The following is a 13,505-nucleotide window of genomic DNA, read 5'->3' as shown; positions in this document are numbered from 1 at the left end:
AAACCATATCTGAGGAAGTCCAGACATTACACTTACTATAAAAAGCCTTTAAAACAACTACCTTAAATATGCTCAAAGAGCTAAATAAAACATGAAAGAACTAAAGGAAAGGAGGAAGACAAAATGTGAACAAAATGAGAACATCTATAAAGGGACAGAAATTACAAAAATAAACCAAACAAAGATTCTGGAGTAGAAAAGTAACAATTGCAACAATAACCGAAATGAAAAATTTAGTAGAAGGGCTCAACGGAATTGAGCAGACAAAAGAAAGATTCAAAGAACTTGAAGACAGGACAATTGAAATGATAGAATCTGAGAAGGAGAATGATAAGAGAATAAAGAAAAGTGAACCAAACCTAAGGACCTATAGAAAACCATCAAAGGGAACAACATATACATCATGGGAGTCCCAGAAGGAGACTAGAGAAAGAAAAGGGAAGAAAGAATATGGCCAAAATTTCCCCAAATTTCATGAGAGATATGACTCTACAAACCCAAGAATACCAATATATTATAATCAAATCGTTGAAGGCCAAAGAAAAAGAATCTTAAAAGCAGCAAGAGAGAAGTGGCTCATCACATACAAGGGATTCTCTGTAAGAGAACAGTGTATTTTCCAGGTGAAACCATGGAGGCTGGAAGACAGAGGCTGACATATTTAATACACTGAAAGAAGAAAAACATCAACCAAGAATTTTATATCTGGCAAAACTGTCCTTCAGAAAAGAAGGAAAAAATAGGGGCATGTGGCTGGCTCAGTCAGTACAGCATGAAACTCTTGATCTCAAAATCATGAGTTTGAGCCCCATGTTGGGGGTAGAGATTAAATAAAAGCAAAACTTTAAAAAACAAACAAAAATGAAGGAGAAAATAAGACAGTCCGAAATAAACAAAAGCTGAAGGAATTTCCTACGACTAGATGTGCTCTGCAAGAAATGCTAAAGGGATTCTTTCAGGTTGAAAAGAAGGGATGCTAGACAGTAAATCAGAGCTATATGAAGAAATAGAAGTATTGGTAAATGTAAATACATGGGCAAATATAAAAGCCAGCATTATTGTATTTTGGGGTTGTAACTCCATTATACCCTAGGGGATTTAAAGACAAAGCATAAAATAATTATGAATCTATATTATTGGGTATAAAACATAAAGATGTAATTTGTGACAAAATAAAGGAGGAGAAAATGAAGTTTTATAGGAGCAAAGTCTTTGCATTCTAGGTTATTTGCAATTCAAACTAGATTGCCTTAAGCTTAAGATGTTCAATACAATCTCATTGGTAATCACAAAGTATGTTAAAAAATATATATATATATATACACAAAAGGAAATAAAAATATAATTACAAGAGCAAAAAACAAAAAATATCTACTGAACATGAAGAAAGGCAGTAAGGAAGGATATGAGCAACAAAAATGAATGAGATATGCAGAAAACAAATAGTAAAATGGCAGAAGTGTGTCCATTCTTATCAGTAATTACTCAAAATGTAAATGATTTAAACTCAAAAGACAAAGAGTAGCAGAATGAAAAAAAAAATTACCCAACTATGTGCTGTCTACAAGAGAGGTAAAAATACAAATACCTTGAAAGTGAAAGAATGAAAATAAACCTTTCAATGCAAATAGTAACCAAAAGAAAGTACAGGGTATGTATACTAACACCAGACAAATAGACATCAAGTCTAAAACTGTTACAAGAGACAAAGAAGGACATCATATATTTATAAAAGGCTCAATTCATCAAGAAAATATAACAATTATAAACATCTATGTACCAAAAAAGAGCACCAAAATATATGAAGCAAACATTGAGAGAATTGTAGTGAAAAATAGATAGCCACACAATAATAGTGGGAGACTTTAATACAGCACATACAATAATGGATAGAATGATTAGAAAGAGAAGAATAAGGAAATCAAGGACTTAAAGAACACAATAAACCAAGGACACATATCAATTACATATAAAACCTGCATTAGTAGAATACACATTCTTCTTAAGTGCACATGGAATGTTCTGTAGGATAGATCTTAGGTTAAGCCACAAAACAAGTCTCAAAAAATTTAAGATTGAAATCACAAAAAGTATCTTTTCTGACCACAGTGGAATAAAACTAAGTCAATAACAGAAGGAACATTGGCAAATTCACAGATATGTGACAAATAAACAACACATTCTTAAACAATCACTGACTCAAAGGAGAAATCACAGGTGATATTAGAGAACACTTAGGGACAAGTCAACATGAAAACACAATATATCAAAAGTTATGGAATATAGCAAAGGCAGTGATCAGAAAGAAATTTATAGCTGTAAATACCATCATTAAAATAGAAGGATCTCAGGGAGATAAACTGAGGGTCTAGATAAACTTAAGGAAGTAAAAAAAAAAAAGTAGAGCAATTTAAAACTAAAGCTAGGAGAAGAAAAGAATAATAAAGACTCAAGCAGAAACAAAACAGATAATAGAAAAATAGAGATTTTAAATACAAAAGCTAATCTTTGAAAAATCAACAAAAACTTTTAGCTAGTCTGACAAAGAAAAAAGAGATGACATGCATAATTAAAATCAGAAATGAATGTAGAAAAATCATTATTTCCAGCCCTACAAATTAAAAAGGATTGTAAGAGAATACTATAAACAACTGTACACCAAAATTAGATATTCTGCGCAAAATGCACAAATTTCTCAAAACACCAAAATTACCTAAATTGATTCAAGAAGAAGTGCAAAAAAACAAAACAGTTCTTTAGGAAGAAAAGAGGTTAAATCAATCATCAAAAATCTCCCAACAAAGAAAAGAACTACACCAGATAGCTTCATCGGTAACTTCCACCAAATATTTAAGAAGAAATAATCTAATTCTCATCAAACTCTTCCAAAATATAAAAGAGAAGAAACCACTTCATAATTCCTTTTATAATACTAAAGCCAGAAAAGGACATCACACACACATAAAAGTTACAGACCAAAATTCCTTGTGAATATAGATGCAAAAAGCCTCAACAAAATACCAGCACACTGATTCTAACAGATAACACATTGCCAAATAGGATTTCTCACAGGAATACAAGGGTGGTTCAACATAAGAAAATCAATATAATACACTACGTTATAGAACAAAGGAAAAAAATCCACGATTTTCTCAATTGATTAAAAAAAAGCGTTAGACACGATCCAACACTGTCATAATACACAAACACACACACACACACACACACACAGAGCTAGAAAGTACATAGTGATGATGGTTTCAGAACATTGGAATGTAATGCCATTGGATGGAATTATACACTTAAAAATCCTTAAAATTATAACTCTATGTGATACATATGCAATCTCAAAAATTTCAAGAAGATTACAATGGTTTGAAATCTGTTAAATCCATGAGTACATAATGATATTAAATAATAAGTAAATTGTTCACCTGTAGAAGTTCACCTTTCTTTATATTGAAATGGGTAAATAAAAGGAAAGATAAACGATTTATCCTGCCCCTTCTATGTGACTTTTTCCCCTCATTAATCTCCTGGAAGATGAGAGGTTGCGTCCACTTAAAAGTGAACTGTGTATAAGTAAGATTATAATTAGAATTTTTACCATGTCTAATCCATCGTTAATTACTCGGTCTAGGCACTGAACATTAACAGCTGCTAGCATTACAAACAGATATAGAACCAAACACTTGGTGCCTCATAATTAAAGAACACAGCACTGCCTTGAGTTGTAATGAAGAGACTAAACTTGAATCTGATGCAGGTTTCAGGTCCAGCTGCCAACTCATAGGGAATTCTAAGGACAGAGAAACATAATTACACCAGGAGTATGCAACATGTTCTTTGGGTTCTTGATCCCGTAAATTTTAATAAAAGAAAAGGGTAGCAACAAAGGAAAACATGTAGATTAAAAAAAAATAAAAACATAACAAGTTTCCTGAAACTAACGTAACATTGTGTGTCAACTATACTTCTAAAAAATGTTTCATAAAAATGGGCAAAACTGTAAATAAATACAAGAAAATGATTACTGTAAAACCAAGACAGAAATTACTTTAGAAGGGAATGGAAGAAGAAAAGAAAAAAAGAAAAAAGGAAAAAAAAGAAGGGAATGGAAGAGGTTTTTGATAGGAGAGGGAAAATGGAAGGGCTTTTGGGGTGGCTGGTATAATTTTGTTTCTTGACCTGAGTTGGTACATATTGCCTTATAGTAAGTAACTCATTATGCCACACATTTGTTCAGCGTGTTTCATAATCTATGTTTTATTTCACAGTAAAAACATTAAAATGTTAATTGATTAGAGTGTGAAATGCATCACAATTTTTTTTTAAGATTTTATTTATTTATTTGAGAGAGTGAGAGAGAGAGCATGAGAGGACGGGGAGGGGCAGAGGCAGAGGCAGAAGGAAAAGCAGGCTCCCCACTGATCAGTCACTTAACCAACTAAGCCACCCAGGCGCCCCCACAATATATCTTTTAAAGATTTTATTTTTAAGTAATCTCTACCCACCAATGTAGGGCTTGAACGCACAACCCTCAGATCAAGAGTCACACGCTCGGGGCGCCTGGGTGGCTCAGTCGTTAAGCGTCTGCCTTCAGCTCAGGGTGTGATCCTGGAGTCCTAGGATCAAGCCCCACATCAGGCTCCTCTCCTGGGAGCCTGCATCTTCCTCTTCCGCTCCCCTGCTTGTGTTCCCTCTCTCGCTGGCTGTCTCTCTCTCTGTCAAATAAATAAATAAAATCTGGAAAATAAAAAAAAGAGTCACATGCCCTACCGAGTCAGCCAGGCGCCCTGCACGCACAGTATTTTTGAAATGGCAATAATAGTTGTACTACCTTAAACGGGAGATTGAAAGAGTGACAAGTGTATGTAAAGCACTTAGGTATGCCTGGCATAACTAGAGTTCTATTCCTACTGGGGCACATTTTATTTCTGATGCTAAAAGTCATTTTGAAGTCTACATAGTGATAATACCAATTCAAACACATTTGTTATCTCACCATTATCACAACCGTAGAGGTAATACATTCCTTCTTTATTTCAGATATGTGAACTAGCCTTTGCCTTAAAATATAGGGGTTAAAGTGTCTGTTTTGCAATAATAATGGTGAGTTGGAAAATTAATTCAATCACGAGGCAATTGATTTTGAGTAAGGTACATTGCCATTTACAAGCTGTGGGAAATTCTGTGTGTAAAAAATAAACTTCCGTTAAGTTCTGGGCTTTGGGGGAAACTTATTAATATTACAGCTGTTGGAATTATCTTAACTAAGACATTTGGGCAAAATATTTGACATCATTGTGTTTTGGTTTATTCTTCGGTAAAATGGGTAATAGTGTCTACCTCATAGAGTTATTATGAAGATTAAAAGAGTTCATCTTCAGGTGCCAGGCCGGTACAGCCTGCGACTCTTGATCCCAGGGCCTTGAGTTCAAGCCCCATGTTGGGCATAGAGAGTATTAAAAAGAAAAAAATAAAAAGCAAAAAGCACATCTTTGTAGGAGTTTTGAACAATGCTTGGCAATAAGGCTCTCGCTATTATTAATGATTTTCTGGCGGCTTTTGTCAGAACTGCCTCAAGGACTGGGCACTGCTGATCCTGTTGTTGGTGGAAAATTCTCAGGACTGCAGCCAACAGGGCTTGGGGCAGGCAAAGATCGGTACGCAAGGGCTTTTGGTTATCTTTCCTTATTGCTTAATTTATCTGTGTGCTGACCACACATTCAAAACACCTCAAACCCTTTCTTTCCCTGCTCCACTCCTTAATCATGCATGCTGCTTGATAATTTATTGGCTTCTCTTTCCACCTTACCACAGGGGTCCTGTCATGTACGAAATAGCTCCTCCTAGAAGCAATTCAGAAGTTAATAATTCCAATAATATTAACCTGAGAGAATGCACTGTTTGACTGAGGCCGTGTGGCTATTCCCTTAAGTGTCACTTGCTCTTGCAATATGCTGGGAACGATGCCTTGTTATAACTTGGCCTGCTTTCTACTCTTTCTTTGTGGTCCCTCAGGTGAAATGGGTAATATTCTCAAAGTAATTAATTATGGCTAAAATGAAGCTCTGTATTTTCCCGGGCGGAACTCCTAGAGAACGGGAATATGAGGACATTGTCCTCTCTGGACAAATTTGCTTATGTTTATACATTTTTAAAACTGCTTATCCCTGAAGAGAAGAAATTCTCACAGCTATGCACTGGAGAGTCATGAGGCCTTTCCATTTTGAAAACAAACAAAGGTTGCAAAGAGTGGCCAGAAGTAAATGCCCCAAATTCTCTTACCTTTGCAGTTTTTAGGGGGTAGGACTAATATCACCACCTTCATAGCCATCTAGGGCTGAGCAGGCCCTGGCTGTACCCTGTAGGGTAATGTTCCCTAGAGTTCACAACGTGACTTTTGGGATAGGTCCTGACCTATCGTAAGTGGCTAGAGATGCAAATCACAGGCATAACATGAGGGGTCTAATCCAGTCGTTTCCATTAGTAGCTGTGTATTCTGGGGCAGGTCACTCACAGTTTTCTGTATAAAACAGCTCCACAAACACGTATCGAATACCAACTGTGGAAGGCATTAAGCCAGGTGTTCAAGTGACAAAGATAAATAAGACATGATCCCTCTCTTTCTCTTACCGCACAAGGAAATGGAGCCATTGGACTATGTGATCTCTAAGGCTCTTTTCAATCCAGAAACTCTCTGATTCAACCCAGTCTTAGGTTTCACCTATTTTAATTATACTATGTTCAAAATTTAGTATTTTGGGGTTGCAGCAGTTTGGATGGGTTTCCCTATGATTCCCAATGATCTGTCATATCTAAAATGTAATGGGAAAGGCAGCACTTAGCCCCTTCCCAAATTTGGGCTCCTGGAGGCACCTGTCCTGCCCTGCACTGCTTCAGCGGGGATATAGTGAATGGTTGATCAGAGTTCTAAATCCGAAAGGTCATCTTCTATCTTAAGAACAGTTTACTACCTTCTTAAAACCTATGGTTCTTTGCTAGGCAAGGACTACTTGCTAAGATGACCGCTGGAGACACGCCAGGTAGAAGAGCTTTAAGTGGTGGTGGTGAAATGTCCCTTAACTTGGGTGCTTCCGTGTGCAAAGCTGTAGACACAGAGAAGAGAGAACTTTCCCTATGCTTTGGACTACGAAAGGACAAAGAAGAAAGACAAAACTAGGCAGGTTCTGTGTCACTAAAGGAGGAAGGGAACTCGACTTCTGTGAATACCTGATGGAAAGTCAAACAGTACTTGTGAAAGGAAAGAAGACACAAGGTTAGCTACTGGCTAGGGTCACCGCACCTCTCTCGGCTGAGTAGGCCTCTCTCCCAGGCAAGGCCCCAAAGAGCACCCTAAACATGTCGAGAGTTGATAATCACAGTAAACGAGGTATGAGAAAGGCCGAATAACACCTCGGACATAAAGGTAGAATGATGTCTGTGCATCTCCTGAATGGATAATGATACTTCACAGGATGTTTGCGAGTGTGAAATGAGTTCATATATGAACGTGGGCCTGGTAGACAATCAGCACTATACTCTCTTTTTGTGGAACAACAACAAAGGAAAAGAATCCTGCTGGTTGAAGACTAAATTAGACCCCCCTTTTTTTTATGGTTTTCTTCTCAGAAGTGATTTCAAATGTATTTGTCACACACTTGCATAAGGATAGACACGTTTTGACTTTATAGTATGGTTGAGTTGATGGGAGTATAGTACGGGTGCGTGTGTGTAGACATGGGCCGGGAGGGGCTAATGTCCACATACATTTATAGGAGGGCAGAGGATGTATACTTGGGACAAAGTCATCTTGTCCTTGGACACAACTGAATATTGCATGGTTTTGTTTAATATTCCTGCTTCAGTAAACACTTTCCTCTCTCTATTTTTTTTTTTTTTTTTGCAATGCCTTTGCTGGTACAGCCACCTGCCACCTATTCCACCTACTTGATTCCTCTTCCTAGTACCCTTCCCAGTAAACTAACATCCTTAGAGTTTCGTGTAACCCTAAAGCATTTGCTATAAAAGAGACTACTTGCTCTATTCACTAGGTACTAAATTTTAAAAATCCCCTAAAAGTGGCTGGCTTCCTAGTTGATTTTTCTCCACTAGCACAATATCCTGAAGATACCTCTTTCTATTGTGCTGGCTGACGTATAGCAAATAGGGGCTTTTAATACCTACACTGGCCTATGAATCTGGTTTTCCACCAGACTCAAAGATACTTCCTCTGTTCATCAGGATGTCAAATGGGATCAAGATATAAATCTAATAAGCATTTCCATTGTCTTGAGATTTATACATGAAAATGTCAAAATGAAAATCAAGGCAGGTATGAAAATTATGTAAGAGTTACCTTCCTTACCACAGCCCTCTCCATCTATACAAAGATATGGCAAAGTTCCACCATCCAGGGAAGCATCCCCATAGTCCCTCAGATTATTTTTAGGAGACTAAAAATATGGGTCCTGTGTTTTTCGAGCTTGGACATTACTGAATAAATCTTCGTGTTTCCCTTTATAAATAATGCAGCCACATTGTAACACAGGGCACCAATGTGTTTGTTTGTTTTTTAACATCTAAGTAATCCCTCCAAGATTCAGGACACCATGATGAATTGTTAGGGTTTCTTACAACTCCCTCAGGTCCCACCATTTAGGATTAGATATGCTTAGGTGGAATAATGGTCTTAAGATTCAGTGATAGAACCCCAAAGGTAAGTTTGAGGAATTTCAAGGGATGTTTTAAAATGAAGATCTGTTGGAGCGCCTGGGTGGCACAGCGGTTAAGCGTCTGCCTTCAGCTCAGGGCGTGATCCCGGCGTTATGGGATCGAGCCCCACATCAGGCTCCTCTGTTATGAGCCTGCTTCTTCCTCTCCCACTCCCCCTGCTTGTGTTCCCTCTCTAGCTGGCTGTCTCTATCTCTGTCAAATAAATAAATAAAATCTTTAAAAAAAAATAAAATAAAAAATAAAATGAAGAACTGTCATTCAAAGAAAAATATATCCCTGTGTACAAAAGATCAAGATAAAGTTTATACTAGAAACCCTATATGAATACTTCCAGCAAGTTCATATTTACATTTATAGAATTATATATGATATAGGCTTTATATATAAATTTGAATATTAAATGATTAAAATTAAATAAATTATATAAACTAAATATATAATATAGAAACTTACACTTATGATTACATATTACATACATATACTTAATGATTACACATTAAATACATATGTTTATATAGATACATTACAAATATTTATAGAACTATATTTCTATCTCTATATTTCAACCAAGTGTCAACATGCTGCACTCAATGATTCTGCTGTACTAAGGTCAGAATTGGCAGATACATGAATAATCTCCTTCTGTATATTTCTTCCTTTCTTCCTCCTCCTTTCTTTTTCCATTAAATATTTACTGAGCACTTGCCATGCACCAGGTACTGTGCTAGCTGCTATCTATGGGGGAAACAACAAAGAATAATTTATAATCTCTGTACTCAAAGAGTTCAAAAGAGTTCATAGTCTACTGTCCGTGTACCTCTTCATCATTTCCGCTAACTGATTCTTAGGCAAGTTGATTACAGCAGTAAGCACTGGTTGGTTAAGAGGGGACAGAGATCCAACTCATAACCCAAATTAAAAACACAACTGAAAAAGCACAAAATATTGTAATATTTTGTATACTGACATTATGTAATGTCAATCTGTTACTCATAGTTCAAGTAGCAACTTCAGCTCAATACAGTCAAGAACGTTCCCCTGCTCAGTTTTCTGAAAACAGAATGGGCTCACTCGTATAGCTAGGATTCCTTATCACTTTGAATAATCAAACATAGGTTTCTGTCTGCTTGCTTAGATCCTAAACAATGTGAAGATTGGACTGTATGGTGTTTAATGCCCCGTCAGACTCTATGTAATGACTGAATTTAAATAAAATAACACGGAGCCATTCTTTCTCTTCCTCCCTCCTCCAGTTCAGGCCGTGCACAGTGTCTTGGGTCAGGGCCCAGAGAACAAATAGCAGCAACAACCCCTCATATCAAGAAGTCTTTGGTGCCATTAAGCAATTTCTCCTCCAATGTGTTCAGTCTCAAAACTTTAAGTATTATCAAAATCTGTCTGTGATTTTCTTTTTTCTTTTTCTTTTCTTGGTGGGAGACGGGTAGATATTTATATACCCTGAATTTGTTACCTGCCAAGGATTCTGGGGATTTGAAATGGAATTAAACTATGATAAAAACAAATAAGAGTTGCAGCAAAATCACTGTAAAATTTATTATTTTAGACCCTGATGAGAACCAGTTAGGGAAAATAAACTCCTCGATATAACATTACCACTACTGCATTTGCTTCGCTTGAAATGCAGAAAAAAATTTCAGTGGAATCAAAACTACATTTTTCTGTTGATGCAAGCATATACTTGTACTTTTATTTGGTGTGGTTTGCTGTTATTGTTTATTTGGTTTTGGCAACCTCTTCTTAATGTAACAGCCAAGCAAGGGAATGCTTTTCCTGCAGACATTATGCCATTGTTTCCAGTAGGATAATAAAAAGGAAAAAGAAATAAAAGATTCTATATTCACTAAGAATACACAAATATAAGCTTTCGTGTGCAGACATCACAAGACCGTCACATACACACACACACACACACAGAGAGAGAGAGAAAGAGAGAGAGAACGAGTTAAAATCTGTTCTGAAACAGACATTTAACATCTAGTTTTAAAATCTGGATATTGCTTCCAAGCTTTAGTCTTCATTATAACACTGTCTGCTTTATACACTTCTCCCTTTGTGATCTCATCCACTTACCATTTCACCCATTACTCCTAGTAACTGACCCTGTCATTTTTACCTCTGTATCTGTCTTTTCTGCAAATCATCTCCACCTGACTTCAATACATCGCCACCCATCACCACCTCTCAGCAGCGCATGAAACATAAATTCAAACGTATGGTTTCTCTTCTCCTCTCAGGCTCCCTTACTGCTATTACTCCAAAACAAAATCATTTTCCTATCATTCATGCTGTAAACATCTGATCTGATCCTTCATTATGGCTGTACACACGTAGCCCATCATCATGTATGTTGACACTTCCTGCACGGTGGCTGCCATCTTTCTTCTTTTGTCCATGGTTTTTAATCTCTTTTGGAGATTTATCATCTTTAGTCTTAAGTATGGCAATAATTTCCTAAATGGTCTCTGTCTAGTCTCTTCCTTTCCAATCTACTTCACAAAACACTACCAGACAAAATATCTGAAAATAATATTTGTACACATCATATTGTCTCAAAACCTTCAATGGCACTGCCAGTTATTTTAAAGGACAGTGTCTGAAATCTGTAGCCCAGAATTCAGGTTCCCACGTAGTCAGGCTCAGCTATTAGCCTTTTGAATGATTCTTCCACATTAATCGAAGAGGCGTACTGGTTACTCTCCCTTACCATATTACGACACTGAAATTGGAGAAATACATATAGGAGAAATTAATAAACATAATAAAATGAAGAATACAGGACTGATGAATCACTGACCTCTACCTCTGAAACCAGTAATACATTATATGTTAATTAATTGAATTTAAATAAAAATAAATTAAATAAATAAAATTTAATTTAAAAAAAGGAAAAAAATGAAGAATACAGGATTTTCAGGCTAGGTTTGTGCCTCTGTGCCTTTGCTTATATCATTTTCTCTACCTGCAAAAACATCATCGATCCTTCACTTGTCCAGCTGAGGCCGACTCATCTCTGATAAGTGCTCGTGTCCAAGTGATGACTCTATTTGACCTCCAGCTCCACTGTCCGTGTGACGGGCTTGCATGTAGCACCCTCTGCCTTGTATCGGAATGATCTCTCTCTGGGTATCATTTCACTCCCTAACTGGATTGTCAGCTAACTAAGGTCAGGACAAGGCCTGGTACTTCTTTTCCAGCCCTTCTGAACACTAGCCAAGTGCACAACACATGCTGGCGTTCGATTATTGAGTACTTACCGAAATTTTGCCTTTGTCTGGTTATGGGTAAAAATACTTGTTTGGATTCAATTCTTTATTTTACCGATGCCAATTTATGTGTCTGTGTGCAGACCTACCCCAAATTCCCCTGCTATTCCTATAAATTATAACCTGCAGGGCCATATACCTAGATTCTCTCTGCAGATTGAGTTTCAAACTGTGACTGTTTCTTTTAAGCACATCAGTCAAAATCCTGGTTCAGAGTTATTTAAAGTGGTTTGTATTTTATGGTCCTATGAAGGCTTCACATTGCAACTGCTGAGCTTTAAAAACACAAAAACTAGAAAGAGGGTACAAGGAACTGCCATCTGTCCCTATAAACAATTATCGGCCGGCCATCTGCCCATATACTGGGTAATGATTTTAATGCTGGTAATATCTGACTGAAATACTTTCTCTCCAAGGAACCAAAGAAAGGGAACCCATTAAAAAGTGCTGATCCTTCTAGTTGCTGTTTGTGAATGTTTTCTCCCATATGAGAGCCTATCATTTAATTCATATCTCTATGCTTTTCTCTATGTATTGAAAAGTTATTCCTCATGACCTATCTGCAAACACCTGTAATCTTTCTATCTACATATTGCCAGAAGGAGTTAGTGCAACCAGGGAATATCATTTAGACCCATTCAAAATGGACCGAAGTGTCCAATTCATTATAAAAGAAAACTAATAGTCAACGGATTAACAATTAACCTCAGGCTCAAGCTAAGCAGAATATAGAAACTCACAGCCAAATTACAACCCCACTCTGGCTTTCAGAATCAACCCACAAAGTTCACATCCAATGTAATCCCTCTAATGGGTTCATTGCTTTATTTTTCTGTGATCAAAACTGAGACAAATTGGCATTAGAGTAATAAGTGAATTATCCTTTGGATTTAAGCAGGATCCATCCAGTCATTTAAAGCAGGGCAAAGCCACCTGACAATGCATGGACTTCTACAGATGTGACTTAATACATGAAATGAAGGTGATGCTTGGGGTATTAACTTTGAGTCATGGTTCATTCAGCCCAGATTACTTTTTCGCACACGGTTGTTCTAAAAGATATGATGTGGTAGCTCATAGCCTTTATCAATGAATCTAAAGGTTAGGAAGATTACCAAAATGGGCAAAGTGGATTTTCAGCTAGTGCCATTTCTTGAGAGACATGCATTAACTAAGTTTCAACCCATGCTGTCCTATACTTACTTATTTGACTTGAAATTACTTGTCATTCAAATGTCGACTCAATTTCTTTTTTTTACTTAACAACTCCAGAACATTTTTTTTAAAGATTTTATTTATTTATTTGGCAGAGAGAGAGACGGCCAGCGAGAGAGGGAACACAAGCAGGGGGAGTGGGAGAGGAAGAAGCAGCCTCCCAGCGGAGGAGCCTGATGTAGGGCTCGATCCCAGGACTCCGGGATCACGCCCTGAGCCGAAGGCAGACACTTAACGACAGAGCCACCCAGGTGCCCCAACTCCAAA

This window comes from Ailuropoda melanoleuca, chromosome X (genome assembly GCF_002007445.2).
Source record: "Ailuropoda melanoleuca isolate Jingjing chromosome X, ASM200744v2, whole genome shotgun sequence".
NCBI lineage: Eukaryota > Metazoa > Chordata > Mammalia > Carnivora > Ursidae > Ailuropoda > Ailuropoda melanoleuca.
Note: the sequence above shows the minus strand (reverse complement) of the source record.